Below are 25,507 nucleotides of genomic sequence, written 5' to 3' on the forward strand. Positions count from 1 at the left end.
TTTCATCCCTTTTATATCTTTTGGATAGATTAAAACAAACAAACAAACAAAACAACAACAACAAAGGCCACCAGAGGACCGGCAGTGATTTTTTTGTGTGTAGACGAAACGTGAGAGAGAGAAAAGAATCTGTGGACAAATCAGAGCGAAAATAATTCAAGATCCTTCTGAGTTTTCGCTGGTTTCCCCAGCTGCCGCCGCCCCGGTTCCCTAATCTTCAGCATGCTGCTGTCATAGAACTTTTCAAGAACGGAAAGAAGAAACTTTAATTGTAAGGAGGCATCTTTGAGAAAATAAATAAATAAATCGCAAGGAAAATGCCGTGGCTTTCGATTTTTTTCCCCCGTCGTTTTGCACTCCCTCACCCCCAAAGAGGGACCCTTTTCCTAAGGGTTTGGCGGGGTGGGGGTGGGGGTTGGGAACTAAGTCTCATGGAAAATTCTGAAGGTGCAGAAACTTGAAGGAAGTCCATCTAAAGACAAGGTGGAAGGAATGTCAAGGTGACTTAAAGTGACTTTGACCTTGGTCGGGCAGCAGCAGAGTGGCGCAGCGGAAGCGTGCTGGGCCCATAACCCAGAGGTCGATGGATCGAAACCATCCTCTGCTATAAGCTTTCTTCTTCTATTGTGAAAATGCCCAGGGGCATGGCATTTCTCTCTCTGAAATCTGCGCTATCTAATTTGTGAACTTGACTTGTTGTACTGGGTATCCAAAAACCCTCCTAGGTGTCTTTGCTGCGTTTTACTGAACCCATTCCATAGGAGCAGCAAAAAGCAGTGACTTCTCAACACTGCATTCTTGCCTTTGAGGGGAATTAAGTGGATACTTGATCTTTACAAACCTCCCTCTAGGCGGGCTTTGTGTGTCTCCACCTACTCACAGCTTAGAGACCAAAGCAGTAAAATCCTCTTGACACTTCTCGTTGATGTAGAAGAGGCAGAGCAATGCCTTCATAAATAGATTTTGAATCCATCATCTCTTTATCTAGAAAGAGGCTGCATTTTTCAACATAGGTGCTCCGCAATTGTGGTTGCTCCTTTTGTTGATCAGGGTCCCCAAGTCTTGCAAACTCGCTTGCCTTTACAATATTAGTGTTGTTGTTGTTGTTGTTTCCATTATTTTTCTTTTCCTGCTCACTTCACTCTGCTCCAATTCATATCAATCTTCCTGGGTTTAACTGAAACTATCCTCTTCGTTATTATTTACAACATGAATGTTCTATCACAGATTGAGTTGGGGAATTGCATTTCTGATTTTCCTTTGCTACGAATGAGGAAATAAACACAGACACAAGAGATAGTGGCACCATGGGCTGATTGTTGTCCTTTGTACTCAGAGGTCCAGAATGACAGCCCTATGTTAAAGTCAAGGTCCAGGGTGTCCAACTGGTTGATCAGGAAAATGCTAGCTGGAAGGTTATACCATTAATCAGGCACAGATAGTGCATACGATAAAAAATTGAATTCGAGATACTTCTCAATTTGCACATCTCAGGTTTCTTTTGAGCTACTACCATTGTGCTTCTCTCAGAACACAGCACCTTCTTTGCTGCAAGTCTGCCACGCTGGGCAGTTCTTTGCAGTGCCTCACATGTTACACGGTCTATATCCCAAAGTTCTTCAAGGAGTCCTTGAGTGCCTGTGAAACATTTCTTCTGACCAGATGGTGGGGATGAGAGACCCTCCTCACGTGAAGATCCACAAATAATTCGTAGTTCACTAAGTGGAGAGAGAGAGTTCCTTGGTCAAGCATTTTTCATATACACTCAATTCCAGTTAAGCAGCCAATTTAAAGGTTTGTTATCACTAGGCAAAAAGATAACAAGAAGCAGTCAAAGAATATCTATGCATTCCGCAAAGTACAGAAGGAAAGAATCCTATCTTACATTTCCAGGATCAGGTTTACTAAGCCTACACATGTATTAGTAGGGGAGAGAGAATATTGTATGTGTCCTCAGGCAAAGCTGAAACTGTGGGTCATGGAGTCACCTAATTGAATGTGGGGGTTACAAGATTATGGGTTGGTATCTGAAAGCATTGGATTTGCATACCCATGTTAAATACACACACACACACACACACACACACACACACACACACACACACACACACACACGATCTTGTAAAAACTTCTTGGTGAAAAAGGATCAAGAGTGGAAAATTTTCTAGAAGCCCGGCTCTAAGAAATACATCATTGGGCACTCTTCATTATGTAAGCATTTTTTTTTTTAAATAGTGGAGGAAATATAAATGTCCCTGTGCCTTGCAACTATTCTTTGCTACAGTATGTTCTGTGGAGATGGCCCATATGCTTGGCATATAGTCAGCACTTAATAAATGCTGGGTCTGATGCAATTATTGTTGCCACATTTTAAAAGTCAGCAGAATGAAAGCTTTGCTTTTGCATTTCCAAATCTGTCATTGATACTTCTTCTCACATCCATCCCCAATAAAATATCACCATTTTTATAAAAGGAAAGAAAAGTAGCTCTGCTCAGGTTTAAGATCTGGGCCAAGTTCTTTGATTTGGACAAGCTGCCCTTTGGCTTTTAAGAAGGCTCCTCTGAGACCTGAGATTGATATTGAGTTACTACTTTTAACTACCTTAACTACCACATGGTGGACCTATGAGTAGGCCATGGGCTGACCTCCACAGAAAGAGGATCTTTAATGCAAATGAAAACAGCCAAGGAGAAGAGAATAAGTATTTCATATACTACATATATACATATAAACATATATATATATATATGATATTTTGTATATTCTAATATAAGTATGATAATATACCACCTACTATGTGCCAGGCAAGGGCTAAGTACTTTTACAAATATTACAAGTGTGAGAGGCAGGGGCCTATTATTTCCATTTGAGTCAACTGAGTCAAATCAAGGATAATTGGGTTGTTCAGAGTCACAGAGCTTTTTCAATGTCTTAGGCTAAATGTGAAGTGTGCTTTTCTTAACTTCAGTCCCAGTGTTCTATCCAGTGGACCACCTAATTATCTAACAGCTTAGAAATGTATCAGTGTTCTATTTTCATATTTAGCCAAGATGACACAGAGATTTAATACGTGACTCCTTCCTTCAGTTAAATTGGACAAGTTAAAAAGGAAGATAGTTCGTAAATGCAAGGATATAAGACCTGAAGCAGAAACTGTAGAGGTATGGATGGTACCAAGATATCGCATACACAGAGGTGGGTGTGTGATTTGTGTAGATATCAGATCTGGTGGGATGTAAGAAATTGGTCTTTGAATTGGTTCTGAGCCCCCACCTAACATAAAATTTCTAGAAAAAGCTGAGGAATGAAACTTTGTGAGGAATTGTGTCACTGGGAAGGTGTTTAATGGAAGAAGCAAGTGTCAAAATAGAAGTCGGCTTATGTTCCTGAAGATAACGTTGCCACTTATGTGTTTTTTGCCTATATAGAATTTTAAACGTGTAGGCTACTGTATGTTAAAAGCAGACCTAGGAACCGGATGCATCTTTCTCCATACGGAAGACATGTTCGAAGGTCCAACTTAGAAGCTGGATTGTTGGGAATACCTTATCTTTTACTATGATCCCCAAATACATGAGGAAGCTCCCTGTTAAGAAATGTTCTTGGCAATAGAGGGAATAAAATCCCTGATTGGCAATGGGAGTAGGAGAGAAAACACCAATGCAAGAAACTAAAATCTGGGCATAAAGTGCCATCAAACCGATTTTAAATAGTTTTAAACATCATACGATGGGTGATAGCTAAGTAAGGGTTTAACATTGGTCTGACATGACTGGTGTGGTGTTAAAGAAGAAAATTATAAAGACTTTTCATTTGTTTGATTCTTTACAGGATGTGGATCAAAGACATCTAGCTACAGAAAATAATATGTTCCTGCTAGGGGCAACTGATGACAAGTGCATGGAACCTGCCTACTTTTACTTTGATTCAAGTTAGAGCTAGCTGTTTCTGTACAATCACAATAGGGAAAAGATAGTCTCATATAATGTTGCAAAATCGACGGAACAAAATCTGGCTCTCTGAGAAACCTTCAGAATATGAATCTTCCATTAACAAATAAACAGAAATTGCATAGGTGTGCGGCTCTCACTTTTTTGGGGGTGGGTGGGGAAATGGGGAAAGATCCTACTGAATAAATATTGGAAAATAAGGACGAAGTTGGTTATTTATCAACTCATGTATTTCTCTTTTAATCATGTCTGTCTTCCATGTGAGGATCCTATTCACCTCTTTTGGATGGGGAGGAGAAAAAGGAATACTTTTTTTTTTTTTCCAGTAGGAGGGGTCTTAAAGGGAAGCTGATAATATATATTAACTGCATTCCATCTCGCCATTTATTTGGGTTCTTTTTCCTTTGTTCTTATTCCATGACTTCAGTAAATGGTGATTTTAACTAGACACTACTTGCATATTATATCAGAACACTGGCTTATCAAGCTGTTGCTCTGTTTGTTTGCTTTTTTTTTCTTTTTCTGTATGTCACTGAAATGAAACACTTGTACACTCCCATAGGGAAGCATCTGATTCTTGGGTTGGCATGCTATGGCATTATTGGTCAATTTGTATTTTAGGTGAGGTGTAATAGAAAACGATAATAGCATTCAAATCGTTTGTTCCTTTTTTTTTTTTTTTTTTTTTTTTTTTTTTTTTTTTTTTTTTTTTACGGTCTATTACCCAACTCCTGGGAGAGGAAGAGGAAGAGACATAAGCAATCAGGCAGGCATTAAAAGGCTACCATTAGGTAGAGATCAGCAGAATTCATATAAAATGTAACATTTTGATCTTATGACAGAATTTTCTTATTTTGGTTGGGCTGCTGGGCAACATAGTCTTAGGTTACTAAGATTACTAATAAAATGAACATGACATCTATCCCGTCCTCCTCATTTTACAAACAAGGGAAGAAGGCCCAGAAAAGTAAAATGATTTGCTTAAAATCTCGGGAAGCATATGGTAAATGCGGGATGTAAAATTGTGTTCTGACTCCAAATTCAATTCTTGTTCTGCTATTATGTTTGTCAAGCAAGGACCAAATGTTGCTATGGTTTGTAGACAGAAATCAGAAACCATCTGTATGGCTGTTTTTGTTTGTTTGTTTCCTTTTCCTTTTTGTTTTTCGTGAATGAGGGCATATAGTCACTGAGATCTAGACATTGCCTTTATAGATGTCTAAACTGGTTGAGACTGGTGGTGTAGACATATTCTCCGTGTTACGAGAGATCGAGACTGGTGGGTTTCAGGAAGAACTCATGAAAGACTGGATTTGGATGCCCAAAGAATTCTCTCATATGGAAACAGAATTAGGGAGTTATTAATACCATCTCCTTTTTCCAGCCTTCAATTCCTTGAGAGCAGGGGTGTTTTCCTCTTCTTTTCTGTGCATCTACAATGTATGATTGATTCAGAGTTTACCTAACAAAACTGGATGCTACTTTTGGTATAAGAGACAAAACTAAACGCCTGTGGAACCAAAGAGAGGTCCATTTACACTCGCTTCACGCTTGACCAAGGAGCCTCCTTCACTTCCGGAAAGACTGACAGGGAAAGGAGGAATAAGCGTCCTTAAGTGAAGAGAAATAAATTTTCATAAGTTAAGAGAATTATCTGATATCTGGCATGGAATCTGGTTATAGGTGCAAAATGAGCTCTCCAAAGAGCTGCACTTTGAAGAATGGCCACTAAGAATTCCTCCCCAATAAGCCTCACACCTTCTCTGACTTTCAGAACCACGGTCAGTTCTCAAGGCTAGACTTTCCACTTGAGTGTATTTTTCACTGCCTTTTCATCCCTTTTATATCTTTTGGATAGATTAAAACAAACAAACAAACAAAACAACAACAACAAAGGCCACCAGAGGACCGGCAGTGATTTTTTTGTGTGTAGACGAAACGTGAGAGAGAGAAAAGAATCTGTGGACAAATCAGAGCGAAAATAATTCAAGATCCTTCTGAGTTTTCGCTGGTTTCCCCAGCTGCCGCCGCCCCGGTTCCCTAATCTTCAGCATGCTGCTGTCATAGAACTTTTCAAGAACGGAAAGAAGAAACTTTAATTGTAAGGAGGCATCTTTGAGAAAATAAATAAATAAATCGCAAGGAAAATGCCGTGGCTTTCGATTTTTTTCCCCCGTCGTTTTGCACTCCCTCACCCCCAAAGAGGGACCCTTTTCCTAAGGGTTTGGCGGGGTGGGGGTGGGGGCTGGGAACTAAGTCTCATGGAAAATTCTGAAGGTGCAGAAACTTGAAGGAAGTCCATCTAAAGACAAGGTGGAAGGAATGTCAAGGTGACTTAAAGTGACTTTGACCTTGGTCAGGCAGCAGCAGAGTGGCGCAGCGGAAGCGTGCTGGGCCCATAACCCAGAGGTCGATGGATCGAAACCATCCTCTGCTATAAGCTTTCTTCTTCTATTGTGAAAATGCCCAGGGGCATGGCATTTCTCTCTCTGAAATCTGCGCTATCTAATTTGTGAACTTGACTTGTTGTACTGGGTATCCAAAAACCCTCCTAGGTGTCTTTGCTGCGTTTTACTGAACCCATTCCATAGGAGCAGCAAAAAGCAGTGACTTCTCAACACTGCATTCTTGCCTTTGAGGGGAATTAAGTGGATACTTGATCTTTACAAACCTCCCTCTAGGCGGGCTTTGTGTGTCTCCACCTACTCACAGCTTAGAGACCAAAGCAGTAAAATCCTCTTGACACTTCTCGTTGATGTAGAAGAGGCAGAGCAATGCCTTCATAAATAGATTTTGAATCCATCATCTCTTTATCTAGAAAGAGGCTGCATTTTTCAACATAGGTGCTCCGCAATTGTGGTTGCTCCTTTTGTTGATCAGGGTCCCCAAGTCTTGCAAACTCGCTTGCCTTTACAATATTAGTGTTGTTGTTGTTGTTGTTTCCATTATTTTTCTTTTCCTGCTCACTTCACTCTGCTCCAATTCATATCAATCTTCCTGGGTTTAACTGAAACTATCCTCTTCGTTATTATTTACAACATGAATGTTCTATCACAGATTGAGTTGGGGAATTGCATTTCTGATTTTCCTTTGCTACGAATGAGGAAATAAACACAGACACAAGAGATAGTGGCACCATGGGCTGATTGTTGTCCTTTGTACTCAGAGGTCCAGAATGACAGCCCTATGTTAAAGTCAAGGTCCAGGGTGTCCAACTGGTTGATCAGGAAAATGCTAGCTGGAAGGTTATACCATTAATCAGGCACAGATAGTGCATACGATAAAAAATTGAATTCGAGATACTTCTCAATTTGCACATCTCAGGTTTCTTTTGAGCTACTACCATTGTGCTTCTCTCAGAACACAGCACCTTCTTTGCTGCAAGTCTGCCACGCTGGGCAGTTCTTTGCAGTGCCTCACATGTTACACGGTCTATATCCCAAAGTTCTTCAAGGAGTCCTTGAGTGCCTGTGAAACATTTCTTCTGACCAGATGGTGGGGATGAGAGACCCTCCTCACGTGAAGATCCACAAATAATTCGTAGTTCACTAAGTGGAGAGAGAGAGTTCCTTGGTCAAGCATTTTTCATATACACTCAATTCCAGTTAAGCAGCCAATTTAAAGGTTTGTTATCACTAGGCAAAAAGATAACAAGAAGCAGTCAAAGAATATCTATGCATTCCGCAAAGTACAGAAGGAAAGAATCCTATCTTACATTTCCAGGATCAGGTTTACTAAGCCTACACATGTATTAGTAGGGGAGAGAGAATATTGTATGTGTCCTCAGGCAAAGCTGAAACTGTGGGTCATGGAGTCACCTAATTGAATGTGGGGGTTACAAGATTATGGGTTGGTATCTGAAAGCATTGGATTTGCATACCCATGTTAAATACACACACACACACACACACACACACACACACACACACACACACACGATCTTGTAAAAACTTCTTGGTGAAAAAGGATCAAGAGTGGAAAATTTTCTAGAAGCCCGGCTCTAAGAAATACATCATTGGGCACTCTTCATTATGTAAGCATTTTTTTTTTTTAAATAGTGGAGGAAATATAAATGTCCCTGTGTCTTGCAACTATTCTTTGCTACAGTATGTTCTGTGGAGATGGCCCATATGCTTGGCATATAGTCAGCACTTAATAAATGCTGGGTCTGATGCAATTATTGTTGCCACATTTTAAAAGTCAGCAGAATGAAAGCTTTGCTTTTGCATTTCCAAATCTGTCATTGATACTTCTTCTCACATCCATCCCCAATAAAATATCACCATTTTTATAAAAGGAAAGAAAAGTAGCTCTGCTCAGGTTTAAGATCTGGGCCAAGTTCTTTGATTTGGACAAGCTGCCCTTTGGCTTTTAAGAAGGCTCCTCTGAGACCTGAGATTGATATTGAGTTACTACTTTTAACTACCTTAACTACCACATGGTGGACCTATGAGTAGGCCATGGGCTGACCTCCACAGAAAGAGGATCTTTAATGCAAATGAAAACAGCCAAGGAGAAGAGAATAAGTATTTCATATACTACATATATACATATAAACATATATATATATGATATTTTGTATATTCTAATATAAGTATGATAATATACCACCTACTATGTGCCAGGCAAGGGCTAAGTACTTTTACAAATATTACAAGTGTGAGAGGCAGGGGCCTATTATTTCCATTTGAGTCAACTGAGTCAAATCAAGGATAATTGGGTTGTTCAGAGTCACAGAGCTTTTTCAATGTCTTAGGCTAAATGTGAAGTGTGCTTTTCTTAACTTCAGTCCCAGTGTTCTATCCAGTGGACCACCTAATTATCTAACAGCTTAGAAATGTATCAGTGTTCTATTTTCATATTTAGCCAAGATGACACAGAGATTTAATACGTGACTCCTTCCTTCAGTTAAATTGGACAAGTTAAAAAGGAAGATAGTTCGTAAATGCAAGGATATAAGACCTGAAGCAGAAACTGTAGAGGTATGGATGGTACCAAGATATCGCATACACAGAGGTGGGTGTGTGATTTGTGTAGATATCAGATCTGGTGGGATGTAAGAAATTGGTCTTTGAATTGGTTCTGAGCCCCCACCTAACATAAAATTTCTAGAAAAAGCTGAGGAATGAAACTTTGTGAGGAATTGTGTCACTGGGAAGGTGTTTAATGGAAGAAGCAAGTGTCAAAATAGAAGTCGGCTTATGTTCCTGAAGATAACGTTGCCACTTATGTGTTTTTTGCCTATATAGAATTTTAAACGTGTAGGCTACTGTATGTTAAAAGCAGACCTAGGAACCGGATGCATCTTTCTCCATACGGAAGACATGTTCGAAGGTCCAACTTAGAAGCTGGATTGTTGGGAATACCTTATCTTTTACTATGATCCCCAAATACATGAGGAAGCTCCCTGTTAAGAAATGTTCTTGGCAATAGAGGGAATAAAATCCCTGATTGGCAATGGGAGTAGGAGAGAAAACACCAATGCAAGAAACTAAAATCTGGGCATAAAGTGCCATCAAACCGATTTTAAATAGTTTTAAACATCATACGATGGGTGATAGCTAAGTAAGGGTTTAACATTGGTCTGACATGACTGGTGTGGTGTTAAAGAAGAAAATTATAAAGACTTTTCATTTGTTTGATTCTTTACAGGATGTGGATCAAAGACATCTAGCTACAGAAAATAATATGTTCCTGCTAGGGGCAACTGATGACAAGTGCATGGAACCTGCCTACTTTTACTTTGATTCAAGTTAGAGCTAGCTGTTTCTGTACAATCACAATAGGGAAAAGATAGTCTCATATAATGTTGCAAAATCGACGGAACAAAATCTGGCTCTCTGAGAAACCTTCAGAATATGAATCTTCCATTAACAAATAAACAGAAATTGCATAGGTGTGCGGCTCTCACTTTTTTGGGGGTGGGTGGGGAAATGGGGAAAGATCCTACTGAATAAATATTGGAAAATAAGGACGAAGTTGGTTATTTATCAACTCATGTATTTCTCTTTTAATCATGTCTGTCTTCCATGTGAGGATCCTATTCACCTCTTTTGGATGGGGAGGAGAAAAAGGAATACTTTTTTTTTTTTTCCAGTAGGAGGGGTCTTAAAGGAAAGCTGATAATATATATTAACTGCATTCCATCTCGCCATTTATTTGGGTTCTTTTTCCTTTGTTCTTATTCCATGACTTCAGTAAATGGTGATTTTAACTAGACACTACTTGCATATTATATCAGAACACTGGCTTATCAAGCTGTTGCTCTGTTTGTTTGCTTTTTTTTTCTTTTTCTGTATGTCACTGAAATGAAACACTTGTACACTCCCATAGGGAAGCATCTGATTCTTGGGTTGGCATGCTATGGCATTATTGGTCAATTTGTATTTTAGGTGAGGTGTAATAGAAAACGATAATAGCATTCAAATCGTTTGTTCCTTTTTTTTTTTTTTTTTTTTTTTTTTTTTTTTTTTTTTTTTTTTTTTTTTTTACGGTCTATTACCCAACTCCTGGGAGAGGAAGAGGAAGAGACATAAGCAATCAGGCAGGCATTAAAAGGCTACCATTAGGTAGAGATCAGCAGAATTCATATAAAATGTAACATTTTGATCTTATGACAGAATTTTCTTATTTTGGTTGGGCTGCTGGGCAACATAGTCTTAGGTTACTAAGATTACTAATAAAATGAACATGACATCTATCCCGTCCTCCTCATTTTACAAACAAGGGAAGAAGGCCCAGAAAAGTAAAATGATTTGCTTAAAATCTCGGGAAGCATATGGTAAATGCGGGATGTAAAATTGTGTTCTGACTCCAAATTCAATTCTTGTTCTGCTATTATGTTTGTCAAGCAAGGACCAAATGTTGCTATGGTTTGTAGACAGAAATCAGAAACCATCTGTATGGCTGTTTTTGTTTGTTTGTTTCCTTTTCCTTTTTGTTTTTCGTGAATGAGGGCATATAGTCACTGAGATCTAGACATTGCCTTTATAGATGTCTAAACTGGTTGAGACTGGTGGTGTAGACATATTCTCCGTGTTACGAGAGATCGAGACTGGTGGGTTTCAGGAAGAACTCATGAAAGACTGGATTTGGATGCCCAAAGAATTCTCTCATATGGAAACAGAATTAGGGAGTTATTAATACCATCTCCTTTTTCCAGCCTTCAATTCCTTGAGAGCAGGGGTGTTTTCCTCTTCTTTTCTGTGCATCTACAATGTATGATTGATTCAGAGTTTACCTAACAAAACTGGATGCTACTTTTGGTATAAGAGACAAAACTAAACGCCTGTGGAACCAAAGAGAGGTCCATTTACACTCGCTTCACGCTTGACCAAGGAGCCTCCTTCACTTCCGGAAAGACTGACAGGGAAAGGAGGAATAAGCGTCCTTAAGTGAAGAGAAATAAATTTTCATAAGTTAAGAGAATTATCTGATATCTGGCATGGAATCTGGTTATAGGTGCAAAATGAGCTCTCCAAAGAGCTGCACTTTGAAGAATGGCCACTAAGAATTCCTCCCCAATAAGCCTCACACCTTCTCTGACTTTCAGAACCACGGTCAGTTCTCAAGGCTAGACTTTCCACTTGAGTGTATTTTTCACTGCCTTTTCATCCCTTTTATATCTTTTGGATAGATTAAAACAAACAAACAAACAAAACAACAACAACAAAGGCCACCAGAGGACCGGCAGTGATTTTTTTGTGTGTAGACGAAACGTGAGAGAGAGAAAAGAATCTGTGGACAAATCAGAGCGAAAATAATTCAAGATCCTTCTGAGTTTTCGCTGGTTTCCCCAGCTGCCGCCGCCCCGGTTCCCTAATCTTCAGCATGCTGCTGTCATAGAACTTTTCAAGAACGGAAAGAAGAAACTTTAATTGTAAGGAGGCATCTTTGAGAAAATAAATAAATAAATCGCAAGGAAAATGCCGTGGCTTTCGATTTTTTTCCCCCGTCGTTTTGCACTCCCTCACCCCCAAAGAGGGACCCTTTTCCTAAGGGTTTGGCGGGGTGGGGGTGGGGGCTGGGAACTAAGTCTCATGGAAAATTCTGAAGGTGCAGAAACTTGAAGGAAGTCCATCTAAAGACAAGGTGGAAGGAATGTCAAGGTGACTTAAAGTGACTTTGACCTTGGTCAGGCAGCAGCAGAGTGGCGCAGCGGAAGCGTGCTGGGCCCATAACCCAGAGGTCGATGGATCGAAACCATCCTCTGCTATAAGCTTTCTTCTTCTATTGTGAAAATGCCCAGGGGCATGGCATTTCTCTCTCTGAAATCTGCGCTATCTAATTTGTGAACTTGACTTGTTGTACTGGGTATCCAAAAACCCTCCTAGGTGTCTTTGCTGCGTTTTACTGAACCCATTCCATAGGAGCAGCAAAAAGCAGTGACTTCTCAACACTGCATTCTTGCCTTTGAGGGGAATTAAGTGGATACTTGATCTTTACAAACCTCCCTCTAGGCGGGCTTTGTGTGTCTCCACCTACTCACAGCTTAGAGACCAAAGCAGTAAAATCCTCTTGACACTTCTCGTTGATGTAGAAGAGGCAGAGCAATGCCTTCATAAATAGATTTTGAATCCATCATCTCTTTATCTAGAAAGAGGCTGCATTTTTCAACATAGGTGCTCCGCAATTGTGGTTGCTCCTTTTGTTGATCAGGGTCCCCAAGTCTTGCAAACTCGCTTGCCTTTACAATATTAGTGTTGTTGTTGTTGTTGTTTCCATTATTTTTCTTTTCCTGCTCACTTCACTCTGCTCCAATTCATATCAATCTTCCTGGGTTTAACTGAAACTATCCTCTTCGTTATTATTTACAACATGAATGTTCTATCACAGATTGAGTTGGGGAATTGCATTTCTGATTTTCCTTTGCTACGAATGAGGAAATAAACACAGACACAAGAGATAGTGGCACCATGGGCTGATTGTTGTCCTTTGTACTCAGAGGTCCAGAATGACAGCCCTATGTTAAAGTCAAGGTCCAGGGTGTCCAACTGGTTGATCAGGAAAATGCTAGCTGGAAGGTTATACCATTAATCAGGCACAGATAGTGCATACGATAAAAAATTGAATTCGAGATACTTCTCAATTTGCACATCTCAGGTTTCTTTTGAGCTACTACCATTGTGCTTCTCTCAGAACACAGCACCTTCTTTGCTGCAAGTCTGCCACGCTGGGCAGTTCTTTGCAGTGCCTCACATGTTACACGGTCTATATCCCAAAGTTCTTCAAGGAGTCCTTGAGTGCCTGTGAAACATTTCTTCTGACCAGATGGTGGGGATGAGAGACCCTCCTCACGTGAAGATCCACAAATAATTCGTAGTTCACTAAGTGGAGAGAGAGAGTTCCTTGGTCAAGCATTTTTCATATACACTCAATTCCAGTTAAGCAGCCAATTTAAAGGTTTGTTATCACTAGGCAAAAAGATAACAAGAAGCAGTCAAAGAATATCTATGCATTCCGCAAAGTACAGAAGGAAAGAATCCTATCTTACATTTCCAGGATCAGGTTTACTAAGCCTACACATGTATTAGTAGGGGAGAGAGAATATTGTATGTGTCCTCAGGCAAAGCTGAAACTGTGGGTCATGGAGTCACCTAATTGAATGTGGGGGTTACAAGATTATGGGTTGGTATCTGAAAGCATTGGATTTGCATACCCATGTTAAATACACACACACACACACACACACACACACACACACACACACACACACACACACGATCTTGTAAAAACTTCTTGGTGAAAAAGGATCAAGAGTGGAAAATTTTCTAGAAGCCCGGCTCTAAGAAATACATCATTGGGCACTCTTCATTATGTAAGCATTTTTTTTTTTAAATAGTGGAGGAAATATAAATGTCCCTGTGTCTTGCAACTATTCTTTGCTACAGTATGTTCTGTGGAGATGGCCCATATGCTTGGCATATAGTCAGCACTTAATAAATGCTGGGTCTGATGCAATTATTGTTGCCACATTTTAAAAGTCAGCAGAATGAAAGCTTTGCTTTTGCATTTCCAAATCTGTCATTGATACTTCTTCTCACATCCATCCCCAATAAAATATCACCATTTTTATAAAAGGAAAGAAAAGTAGCTCTGCTCAGGTTTAAGATCTGGGCCAAGTTCTTTGATTTGGACAAGCTGCCCTTTGGCTTTTAAGAAGGCTCCTCTGAGACCTGAGATTGATATTGAGTTACTACTTTTAACTACCTTAACTACCACATGGTGGACCTATGAGTAGGCCATGGGCTGACCTCCACAGAAAGAGGATCTTTAATGCAAATGAAAACAGCCAAGGAGAAGAGAATAAGTATTTCATATACTACATATATACATATAAACATATATATATATGATATTTTGTATATTCTAATATAAGTATGATAATATACCACCTACTATGTGCCAGGCAAGGGCTAAGTACTTTTACAAATATTACAAGTGTGAGAGGCAGGGGCCTATTATTTCCATTTGAGTCAACTGAGTCAAATCAAGGATAATTGGGTTGTTCAGAGTCACAGAGCTTTTTCAATGTCTTAGGCTAAATGTGAAGTGTGCTTTTCTTAACTTCAGTCCCAGTGTTCTATCCAGTGGACCACCTAATTATCTAACAGCTTAGAAATGTATCAGTGTTCTATTTTCATATTTAGCCAAGATGACACAGAGATTTAATACGTGACTCCTTCCTTCAGTTAAATTGGACAAGTTAAAAAGGAAGATAGTTCGTAAATGCAAGGATATAAGACCTGAAGCAGAAACTGTAGAGGTATGGATGGTACCAAGATATCGCATACACAGAGGTGGGTGTGTGATTTGTGTAGATATCAGATCTGGTGGGATGTAAGAAATTGGTCTTTGAATTGGTTCTGAGCCCCCACCTAACATAAAATTTCTAGAAAAAGCTGAGGAATGAAACTTTGTGAGGAATTGTGTCACTGGGAAGGTGTTTAATGGAAGAAGCAAGTGTCAAAATAGAAGTCGGCTTATGTTCCTGAAGATAACGTTGCCACTTATGTGTTTTTTGCCTATATAGAATTTTAAACGTGTAGGCTACTGTATGTTAAAAGCAGACCTAGGAACCGGATGCATCTTTCTCCATACGGAAGACATGTTCGAAGGTCCAACTTAGAAGCTGGATTGTTGGGAATACCTTATCTTTTACTATGATCCCCAAATACATGAGGAAGCTCCCTGTTAAGAAATGTTCTTGGCAATAGAGGGAATAAAATCCCTGATTGGCAATGGGAGTAGGAGAGAAAACACCAATGCAAGAAACTAAAATCTGGGCATAAAGTGCCATCAAACCGATTTTAAATAGTTTTAAACATCATACGATGGGTGATAGCTAAGTAAGGGTTTAACATTGGTCTGACATGACTGGTGTGGTGTTAAAGAAGAAAATTATAAAGACTTTTCATTTGTTTGATTCTTTACAGGATGTGGATCAAAGACATCTAGCTACAGAAAATAATATGTTCCTGCTAGGGGCAACTGATGACAAGTGCATGGAACCTGCCTACTTTTACTTTGATTCAAGTTAGAGCTAGCTGTTTCTGTACAATCACAATAGGGAAAAGATAGTCTCATATAATGTTGCAAAATCGACGGAACAAAATCTGGCTCTCTGAGAAACCTTCAGAATATGAATCTTCCATTAACAAATAAACAGAAATTGCATAGGTGTGCGGCGCTCACTTTTTTGGGGGTGGGTGGGGAAATGGGGAAAGATCCTACTGAATAAATATTGGAAAATAAGGACGAAGTTGGTTATTTATCAACTCATGTATTTCTCTTTTAATCATGTCTGTCTTCCATGTGAGGATCCTATTCACCTCTTTTGGATGGGGAGGAGAAAAAGGAATACTTTTTTTTTTTTTCCAGTAGGAGGGGTCTTAAAGGGAAGCTGATAATATATATTAACTGCATTCCATCTCGCCATTTATTTGGGTTCTTTTTCCTTTGTTCTTATTCCATGACTTCAGTAAATGGTGATTTTAACTAGACACTACTTGCATATTATATCAGAACACTGGCTTATCAAGCTGTTGCTCTGTTTGTTTGCTTTTTTTTTCTTTTTCTGTATGTCACTGAAATGAAACACTTGTACACTCCCATAGGGAAGCATCTGATTCTTGGGTTGGCATGCTATGGCATTATTGGTCAATTTGTATTTTAGGTGAGGTGTAATAGAAAACGATAATAGCATTCAAATCGTTTGTTCCTTTTTTTTTTTTTTTTTTTTTTTTTTTTTACGGTCTATTACCCAACTCCTGGGAGAGGAAGAGGAAGAGACATAAGCAATCAGGCAGGCATTAAAAGGCTACCATTAGGTAGAGATCAGCAGAATTCATATAAAATGTAACATTTTGATCTTATGACAGAATTTTCTTATTTTGGTTGGGCTGCTGGGCAACATAGTCTTAGGTTACTAAGATTACTAATAAAATGAACATGACATCTATCCCGTCCTCCTCATTTTACAAACAAGGGAAGAAGGCCCAGAAAAGTAAAATGATTTGCTTAAAATCTCGGGAAGCATATGGTAAATGCGGGATGTAAAATTGTGTTCTGACTCCAAATTCAATTCTTGTTCTGCTATTATGTTTGTCAAGCAAGGACCAAATGTTGCTATGGTTTGTAGACAGAAATCAGAAACCATCTGTATGGCTGTTTTTGTTTGTTTGTTTCCTTTTCCTTTTTGTTTTTCGTGAATGAGGGCATATAGTCACTGAGATCTAGACATTGCCTTTATAGATGTCTAAACTGGTTGAGACTGGTGGTGTAGACATATTCTCCGTGTTACTAGAGATCGAGACTGGTGGGTTTCAGGAAGAACTCATGAAAGACTGGATTTGGATGCCCAAAGAATTCTCTCATATGGAAACAGAATTAGGGAGTTATTAATACCATCTCCTTTTTCCAGCCTTCAATTCCTTGAGAGCAGGGGTGTTTTCCTCTTCTTTTCTGTGCATCTACAATGTATGATTGATTCAGAGTTTACCTAACAAAACTGGATGCTACTTTTGATATAAGAGACAAAACTAAACGCCTGTGGAACCAAAGAGAGGTCCATTTACACTCGCTTCACGCTTGACCAAGGAGCCTCCTTCACTTCCGGAAAGACTGACAGGGAAAGGAGGAATAAGCGTCCTTAAGTGAAGAGAAATAAATTTTCATAAGTTAAGAGAATTATCTGATATCTGGCATGGAATCTGGTTATAGGTGCAAAATGAGCTCTCCAAAGAGCTGCACTTTGAAGAATGGCCACTAAGAATTCCTCCCCAATAAGCCTCACACCTTCTCTGACTTTCAGAACCACGGTCAGTTCTCAAGGCTAGACTTTCCACTTGAGTGTATTTTTCACTGCCTTTTCATCCCTTTTATATCTTTTGGATAGATTAAAACAAACAAACAAACAAAACAACAACAACAAAGGCCACCAGAGGACCGGCAGTGATTTTTTTGTGTGTAGACGAAACGTGAGAGAGAGAAAAGAATCTGTGGACAAATCAGAGCGAAAATAATTCAAGATCCTTCTGAGTTTTCGCTGGTTTCCCCAGCTGCCGCCGCCCCGGTTCCCTAATCTTCAGCATGCTGTTGTCATAGAACTTTTCAAGAACGGAAAGAAGAAACTTTAATTGTAAGGAGGCATCTTTGAGAAAATAAATAAATAAATCGCAAGGAAAATGCCGTGGCTTTCGATTTTTTTCCCCCGTCGTTTTGCACTCCCTCACCCCCAAAGAGGGACCCTTTTCCTAAGGGTTTGGCGGGGTGGGGGTGGGGGCTGGGAACTAAGTCTCATGGAAAATTCTGAAGGTGCAGAAACTTGAAGGAAGTCCATCTAAAGACAAGGTGGAAGGAATGTCAAGGTGACTTAAAGTGACTTTGACCTTGGTCAGGCAGCAGCAGAGTGGCGCAGCGGAAGCGTGCTGGGCCCATAACCCAGAGGTCGATGGATCGAAACCATCCTCTGCTATAAGCTTTCTTCTTCTATTGTGAAAATGCCCAGGGGCATGGCATTTCTCTCTCTGAAATCTGCGCTATCTAATTTGTGAACTTGACTTGTTGTACTGGGTATCCAAAAACCCTCCTAGGTGTCTTTGCTGCGTTTTACTGAACCCATTCCATAGGAGCAGCAAAAAGCAGTGACTTCTCAACACTGCATTCTTGCCTTTGAGGGGAATTAAGTGGATACTTGATCTTTACAAACCTCCCTCTAGGCGGGCTTTGTGTGTCTCCACCTACTCACAGCTTAGAGACCAAAGCAGTAAAATCCTCTTGACACTTCTCGTTGATGTAGAAGAGGCAGAGCAATGCCTTCATAAATAGATTTTGAATCCATCATCTCTTTATCTAGAAAGAGGCTGCATTTTTCAACATAGGTGCTCCGCAATTGTGGTTGCTCCTTTTGTTGATCAGGGTCCCCAAGTCTTGCAAACTCGCTTGCCTTTACAATATTAGTGTTGTTGTTGTTGTTGTTTCCATTATTTTTCTTTTCCTGCTCACTTCACTCTGCTCCAATTCATATCAATCTTCCTGGGTTTAACTGAAACTATCCTCTTCGTTATTATTTACAACATGAATGTTCTATCACAGATTGAGTTGGGGAATTGCATTTCTGATTTTCCTTTGCTACGAATGAGGAAATAAACACAGACACAAGAGATAGTGGCACCATGGGCTGATTGTTGTCCTTTGTACTCAGAGGTCCAGAATGACAGCCCTATGTTAAAGTCAAGGTCCAGGGTGTCCAACTGGTTGATCAGGAAAATGCTAGCTGGAAGGTTATACCATTAATCAGGCACAGATAGTGCATACGATAAAAAATTGAATTCGAGATACTTCTCAATTTGCACATCTCAGGTTTCTTTTGAGCTACTACCATTGTGCTTCTCTCAGAACACAGCACCTTCTTTGCTGCAAGTCTGCCACGCTGGGCAGTTCTTTGCAGTGCTTCACATGTTACACGGTCTATATCCCAAAGTTCTTCAAGGAGTCCTTGAGTGCCTGTGAAACATTTCTTCTGACCAGATGGTGGGGATGAGAGACCCTCCTCACGTGAAGATCCACAAATAATTCGTAGTTCACTAAGTGGAGAGAGAGAGTTCCTTGGTCAAGCATTTTTCATATACACTCAATTCCAGTTAAGCAGCCAATTTAAAGGTTTGTTATCACTAGGCAAAAAGATAACAAGAAGCAGTCAAAGAATATCTATGCATTCCGCAAAGTACAGAAGGAAAGAATCCTATCTTACATTTCCAGGATCAGGTTTACTAAGCCTACACATGTATTAGTAGGGGAGAGAGAATATTGTATGTGTCCTCAGGCAAAGCTGAAACTGTGGGTCATGGAGTCACCTAATTGAATGTGGGGGTTACAAGATTATGGGTTGGTATCTGAAAGCATTGGATTTGCATACCCATGTTAAATACACACACACACACACACACACACACACACACACACACACACACACACACACGATCTTGTAAAAACTTCTTGGTGAAAAAGGATCAAGAGTGGAAAATTTTCTAGAAGCCCGGCTCTAAGAAATACATCATTGGGCACTCTTCATTATGTAAGCATTTTTTTTTTTAAATAGTGGAGGAAATATAAATGTCCCTGTGTCTTGCAACTATTCTTTGCTACAGTATGTTCTGTGGAGATGGCCCATATGCTTGGCATATAGTCAGCACTTAATAAATGCTGGGTCTGATGCAATTATTGTTGCCACATTTTAAAAGTCAGCAGAATGAAAGCTTTGCTTTTGCATTTCCAAATCTGTCATTGATACTTCTTCTCACATCCATCCCCAATAAAATATCACCATTTTTATAAAAGGAAAGAAAAGTAGCTCTGCTCAGGTTTAAGATCTGGGCCAAGTTCTTTGATTTGGACAAGCTGCCCTTTGGCTTTTAAGAAGGCTCCTCTGAGACCTGAGATTGATATTGAGTTACTACTTTTAACTACCTTAACTACCACATGGTGGACCTATGAGTAGGCCATGGGCTGACCTCCACAGAAAGAGGATCTTTAATGCAAATGAAAACAGCCAAGGAGAAGAGAATAAGTATTTCATATACTACATATATACATATAAACATATATATATATGATATTTTGTATATTCTAATATAAGTATGATAATATACCACCTACTATGTGCCAGGCAAGGGCTAAGTACTTTTACAAATATTACAAGTGTGAGAGGCAGGGGCCTATTATTTCCATTTGAGTCAACTGAGTCAAATCAAGGATAATTGGGTTGTTCAGAGTCACAGAGCTTTTTCAATGTCTTAGGCTAAATGTGAAGTGTGCTTTTCTTAACTTCAGTCCCAGTGTTCTATCCAGTGGACCACCTAATTATCTAACAGCTTAGAAATGTATCAGTGTTCTATTTTCATATTTAGCCAAGATGACACAGAGATTTAATACGTGACTCCTTCCTTCAGTTAAATTGGACAAGTTAAAAAGGAAGATAGTTCGTAAATGCAAGGATATAAGACCTGAAGCAGAAACTGTAGAGGTATGGATGGTACCAAGATATCGCATACACAGAGGTGGGTGTGTGATTTGTGTAGATATCAGATCTGGTGGGATGTAAGAAATTGGTCTTTGAATTGGTTCTGAGCCCCCACCTAACATAAAATTTCTAGAAAAAGCTGAGGAATGAAACTTTGTGAGGAATTGTGTCACTGGGAAGGTGTTTAATGGAAGAAGCAAGTGTCAAAATAGAAGTCGGCTTATGTTCCTGAAGATAACGTTGCCACTTATGTGTTTTTTGCCTATATAGAATTTTAAACGTGTAGGCTACTGTATGTTAAAAGCAGACCTAGGAACCGGATGCATCTTTCTCCATACGGAAGACATGTTCGAAGGTCCAACTTAGAAGCTGGATTGTTGGGAATACCTTATCTTTTACTATGATCCCCAAATACATGAGGAAGCTCCCTGTTAAGAAATGTTCTTGGCAATAGAGGGAATAAAATCCCTGATTGGCAATGGGAGTAGGAGAGAAAACACCAATGCAAGAAACTAAAATCTGGGCATAAAGTGCCATCAAACCGATTTTAAATAGTTTTAAACATCATACGATGGGTGATAGCTAAGTAAGGGTTTAACATTGGTCTGACATGACTGGTGTGGTGTTAAAGAAGAAAATTATAAAGACTTTTCATTTGTTTGATTCTTTACAGGATGTGGATCAAAGACATCTAGCTACAGAAAATAATATGTTCCTGCTAGGGGCAACTGATGACAAGTGCATGGAACCTGCCTACTTTTACTTTGATTCAAGTTAGAGCTAGCTGTTTCTGTACAATCACAATAGGGAAAAGATAGTCTCATATAATGTTGCAAAATCGACGGAACAAAATCTGGCTCTCTGAGAAACCTTCAGAATATGAATCTTCCATTAACAAATAAACAGAAATTGCATAGGTGTGCGGCGCTCACTTTTTTGGGGGTGGGTGGGGAAATGGGGAAAGATCCTACTGAATAAATATTGGAAAATAAGGACGAAGTTGGTTATTTATCAACTCATGTATTTCTCTTTTAATCATGTCTGTCTTCCATGTGAGGATCCTATTCACCTCTTTTGGATGGGGAGGAGAAAAAGGAATACTTTTTTTTTTTTTCCAGTAGGAGGGGTCTTAAAGGGAAGCTGATAATATATATTAACTGCATTCCATCTCGCCATTTATTTGGGTTCTTTTTCCTTTGTTCTTATTCCATGACTTCAGTAAATGGTGATTTTAACTAGACACTACTTGCATATTATATCAGAACACTGGCTTATCAAGCTGTTGCTCTGTTTGTTTGCTTTTTTTTTCTTTTTCTGTATGTCACTGAAATGAAACACTTGTACACTCCCATAGGGAAGCATCTGATTCTTGGGTTGGCATGCTATGGCATTATTGGTCAATTTGTATTTTAGGTGAGGTGTAATAGAAAACGATAATAGCATTCAAATCGTTTGTTCCTTTTTTTTTTTTTTTTTTTTTTTTTTTTTTTTTTTTTTTACGGTCTATTACCCAACTCCTGGGAGAGGAAGAGGAAGAGACATAAGCAATCAGGCAGGCATTAAAAGGCTACCATTAGGTAGAGATCAGCAGAATTCATATAAAATGTAACATTTTGATCTTATGACAGAATTTTCTTATTTTGGTTGGGCTGCTGGGCAACATAGTCTTAGGTTACTAAGATTACTAATAAAATGAACATGACATCTATCCCGTCCTCCTCATTTTACAAACAAGGGAAGAAGGCCCAGAAAAGTAAAATGATTTGCTTAAAATCTCGGGAAGCATATGGTAAATGCGGGATGTAAAATTGTGTTCTGACTCCAAATTCAATTCTTGTTCTGCTATTATGTTTGTCAAGCAAGGACCAAATGTTGCTATGGTTTGTAGACAGAAATCAGAAACCATCTGTATGGCTGTTTTTGTTTGTTTGTTTCCTTTTCCTTTTTGTTTTTCGTGAATGAGGGCATATAGTCACTGAGATCTAGACATTGCCTTTATAGATGTCTAAACTGGTTGAGACTGGTGGTGTAGACATATTCTCCGTGTTACGAGAGATCGAGACTGGTGGGTTTCAGGAAGAACTCATGAAAGACTGGATTTGGATGCCCAAAGAATTCTCTCATATGGAAACAGAATTAGGGAGTTATTAATACCATCTCCTTTTTCCAGCCTTCAATTCCTTGAGAGCAGGGGTGTTTTCCTCTTCTTTTCTGTGCATCTACAATGTATGATTGATTCAGAGTTTACCTAACAAAACTGGATGCTACTTTTGGTATAAGAGACAAAACTAAACGCCTGTGGAACCAAAGAGAGGTCCATTTACACTCGCTTCACGCTTGACCAAGGAGCCTCCTTCACTTCCGGAAAGACTGACAGGGAAAGGAGGAATAAGCGTCCTTAAGTGAAGAGAAATAAATTTTCATAAGTTAAGAGAATTATCTGATATCTGGCATGGAATCTGGTTATAGGTGCAAAATGAGCTCTCCAAAGAGCTGCACTTTGAAGAATGGCCACTAAGAATTCCTCCCCAATAAGCCTCACACCTTCTCTGACTTTCAGAACCACGGTCAGTTCTCAAGGCTAGACTTTCCACTTGAGTGTATTTTTCACTGCCTTTTCATCCCTTTTATATCTTTTGGATAGATTAAAACAAACAAACAAACAAAACAACAACAACAAAGGCCACCAGAGGACCGGCAGTGATTTTTTTGTGTGTAGACGAAACGTGAGAGAGAGAAAAGAATCTGTGGACAAATCAGAGCGAAAATAATTCAAGATCCTTCTGAGTTTTCGCTGGTTTCCCCAGCTGCCGCCGCCCCGGTTCCCTAATCTTCAGCATGCTGCTGTCATAGAACTTTTCAAGAACGGAAAGAAGAAACTTTAATTGTAAGGAGGCATCTTTGAGAAAATAAATAAATAAATCGCAAGGAAAATGCCGTGGCTTTCGATTTTTTTCCCCCGTCGTTTTGCACTCCCTCACCCCCAAAGAGGGACCCTTTTCCTAAGGGTTTGGCGGGGTGGGGGTGGGGGTTGGGAACTAAGTCTCATGGAAAATTCTGAAGGTGCAGAAACTTGAAGGAAGTCCATCTAAAGACAAGGTGGAAGGAATGTCAAGGTGACTTAAAGTGACTTTGACCTTGGTCAGGCAGCAGCAGAGTGGCGCAGCGGAAGCGTGCTGGGCCCATAACCCAGAGGTCGATGGATCGAAACCATCCTCTGCTATAAGCTTTCTTCTTCTATTGTGAAAATGCCCAGGGGCATGGCATTTCTCTCTCTGAAATCTGCGCTATCTAATTTGTGAACTTGACTTGTTGTACTGGGTATCCAAAAACCCTCCTAGGTGTCTTTGCTGCGTTTTACTGAACCCATTCCATAGGAGCAGCAAAAAGCAGTGACTTCTCAACACTGCATTCTTGCCTTTGAGGGGAATTAAGTGGATACTTGATCTTTACAAACCTCCCTCTAGGCGGGCTTTGTGTGTCTCCACCTACTCACAGCTTAGAGACCAAAGCAGTAAAATCCTCTTGACACTTCTCGTTGATGTAGAAGAGGCAGAGCAATGCCTTCATAAATAGATTTTGAATCCATCATCTCTTTATCTAGAAAGAGGCTGCATTTTTCAACATAGGTGCTCCGCAATTGTGGTTGCTCCTTTTGTTGATCAGGGTCCCCAAGTCTTGCAAACTCGCTTGCCTTTACAATATTAGTGTTGTTGTTGTTGTTGTTTCCATTATTTTTCTTTTCCTGCTCACTTCACTCTGCTCCAATTCATATCAATCTTCCTGGGTTTAACTGAAACTATCCTCTTCGTTATTATTTACAACATGAATGTTCTATCACAGATTGAGTTGGGGAATTGCATTTCTGATTTTCCTTTGCTACGAATGAGGAAATAAACACAGACACAAGAGATAGTGGCACCATGGGCTGATTGTTGTCCTTTGTACTCAGAGGTCCAGAATGACAGCCCTATGTTAAAGTCAAGGTCCAGGGTGTCCAACTGGTTGATCAGGAAAATGCTAGCTGGAAGGTTATACCATTAATCAGGCACAGATAGTGCATACGATAAAAAATTGAATTCGAGATACTTCTCAATTTGCACATCTCAGGTTTCTTTTGAGCTACTACCATTGTGCTTCTCTCAGAACACAGCACCTTCTTTGCTGCAAGTCTGCCACGCTGGGCAGTTCTTTGCAGTGCCTCACATGTTACACGGTCTATATCCCAAAGTTCTTCAAGGAGTCCTTGAGTGCCTGTGAAACATTTCTTCTGACCAGATGGTGGGGATGAGAGACCCTCCTCACGTGAAGATCCACAAATAATTCGTAGTTCACTAAGTGGAGAGAGAGAGTTCCTTGGTCAAGCATTTTTCATATACACTCAATTCCAGTTAAGCAGCCAATTTAAAGGTTTGTTATCACTAGGCAAAAAGATAACAAGAAGCAGTCAAAGAATATCTATGCATTCCGCAAAGTACAGAAGGAAAGAATCCTATCTTACATTTCCAGGATCAGGTTTACTAAGCCTACACATGTATTAGTAGGGGAGAGAGAATATTGTATGTGTCCTCAGGCAAAGCTGAAACTGTGGGTCATGGAGTCACCTAATTGAATGTGGGGGTTACAAGATTATGGGTTGGTATCTGAAAGCATTGGATTTGCATACCCATGTTAAATACACACACACACACACACACACACACACACACACACACACACACACACACACGATCTTGTAAAAACTTCTTGGTGAAAAAGGATCAAGAGTGGAAAATTTTCTAGAAGCCCGGCTCTAAGAAATACATCATTGGGCACTCTTCATTATGTAAGCATTTTTTTTTTTAAATAGTGGAGGAAATATAAATGTCCCTGTGTCTTGCAACTATTCTTTGCTACAGTATGTTCTGTGGAGATGGCCCATATGCTTGGCATATAGTCAGCACTTAATAAATGCTGGGTCTGATGCAATTATTGTTGCCACATTTTAAAAGTCAGCAGAATGAAAGCTTTGCTTTTGCATTTCCAAATCTGTC

The 25,507-nt window shown here is 39.6% G+C and overlaps 5 non-coding genes across 5 annotated transcripts; all 5 read left to right on the forward strand.

The window, feature by feature from the left end:
- Positions 1-535: 535 nt before the first annotated feature.
- On the forward strand, positions 536-607 carry TRNAM-CAU (transfer RNA methionine (anticodon CAU)). Its single transcript has one exon. It is a non-coding gene; the product is annotated as a tRNA-Met (tRNA).
- A 5,710-nt stretch (positions 608-6,317) lies between these two features.
- TRNAM-CAU (transfer RNA methionine (anticodon CAU)) lies at positions 6,318-6,389 on the forward strand. The gene has a single exon. It is a non-coding gene; the product is annotated as a tRNA-Met (tRNA).
- Positions 6,390-12,095: 5,706 nt separating this feature from the next.
- TRNAM-CAU (transfer RNA methionine (anticodon CAU)) lies at positions 12,096-12,167 on the forward strand. The gene has a single exon. It is a non-coding gene; the product is annotated as a tRNA-Met (tRNA).
- A 5,688-nt stretch (positions 12,168-17,855) lies between these two features.
- On the forward strand, positions 17,856-17,927 carry TRNAM-CAU (transfer RNA methionine (anticodon CAU)). Its single transcript has one exon. It is a non-coding gene; the product is annotated as a tRNA-Met (tRNA).
- Positions 17,928-23,625: 5,698 nt separating this feature from the next.
- Positions 23,626-23,697, forward strand: TRNAM-CAU (transfer RNA methionine (anticodon CAU)). The gene has a single exon. It is a non-coding gene; the product is annotated as a tRNA-Met (tRNA).
- Positions 23,698-25,507: the final 1,810 nt, after the last annotated feature.

The sequence above is a fragment of the Sminthopsis crassicaudata genome, chromosome 1 (genome assembly GCF_048593235.1).
Source record: "Sminthopsis crassicaudata isolate SCR6 chromosome 1, ASM4859323v1, whole genome shotgun sequence".
In the NCBI taxonomy this organism is placed as follows: domain Eukaryota; kingdom Metazoa; phylum Chordata; class Mammalia; order Dasyuromorphia; family Dasyuridae; genus Sminthopsis; species Sminthopsis crassicaudata.